This window comes from Geospiza fortis, unplaced genomic scaffold, assembly GCF_000277835.1.
Source record: "Geospiza fortis unplaced genomic scaffold, GeoFor_1.0 scaffold188, whole genome shotgun sequence".
NCBI classification, from domain to species: Eukaryota; Metazoa; Chordata; class Aves; order Passeriformes; family Thraupidae; genus Geospiza; species Geospiza fortis.
Genome location: NW_005054337.1, coordinates 3,359,849 through 3,361,118, shown reverse-complemented (window position 1 = coordinate 3,361,118; position 1,270 = coordinate 3,359,849).

Here is a 1,270-nt window from a genome sequence, read left to right as displayed (position 1 = left end):
AGCATCAGGCTCAAGTGGGATCCACTTTGGCAGCAGTGCTTGCAGCTGGCAGGTCTCTCAGTCTCACACTGGGATTGAGGACATTTCTAGATGTTTCTGTGTCTGAAGGGGCTGATGTGGAGCATTTCCTGGGATGTCTTGAGGGTCCCCTTGGCCTTTGAGGGTGGGAGCCATGCAGCAGTAGGGTGGTGGGAAGCCTTGTGCCAGCCAGGGCAAAGGTGGGAAATAAAGCTGCCAGAGCTGCTGCTGGGTCTGCATCCTGCTCCTCTTTTGGTCCTGGAAAGGAAGAGCCACTCCTCCTGGGTCCATGCTGTGCTTATAAGCCTCTCTTTTGCTTTCCACCCACCTCTCCCTCACCTTCAGGGCACCTGCCTGAACAGGAAGCACCAGATCCACGTAGTTTGTGGATAACCTGCCACTTAATTACTACTGTTTCTTGATCAAGTTGGTCAAGCAGAGGGTTTGTTTGTCTTGTACACAAGGTGCTGTACAAATGGAGCAACGCAGCATTCCCTCCTCTGGCATTCTCTTGTGTTCCTTTCAGGGCCAAACTCCAAGGCCAAATAACAGAGAATGCTGTGGACACGGGAGAGCATTTTCTCCTGGTAAGATGTGAGTGTCTGGGCAGTGGAGACTGGGAAATGTCCCACTGGAGTCGGTTTGCCTAGGCTGTGACTAAAACCTGACTTGCAGGAGCAGATTTATCCATCCTCAAATACAGTACTCCAGTCTCTCCAGCCTTGAGCTTCTTCCTGCTTCCATCTTCCACTGGCCCAGAGTGGTCTGCACACCCAGCATCCTGCTGCTGGTGTGTGACTCTACTGCAGGCAACAACTGTGCTGCCACTTTGCCCCTGCACCCTCAAATGCTGCTGGGCCAGGACAGTGCCCACCATGCTTTGAGCAAGACTCTGGAGGAGGCACCAAAGAGCTGAGGTGAGTGCTGAGGATGCCAACAGCCATGGTGCACAGCGGGAGGGGGTCTGACAGCCCCAGCCTCAGCCCCAGAGATGCCCAGAGCCCCTGACAGAGCTCCTGCCACCATGCCACTGGGCCATCAATGTCTGGCACCACTCAAAGGCAGCAGAAGCATGGGCTGGGGTCTCTGTCTGACGCCCTGGCACCTCGGCTCAGTCCCACGCTCACGCACTGAGTTGGATCTCAGCACCGGGCACAGGAGGGTTGGCCCTGACCTGCGGGTGGCCAGGTCTGCCCCTGCCCCTGTCCGCGCCCCGCTCCCGCCCCCGGGGCGGCCGGCAAGGCACCGGGGC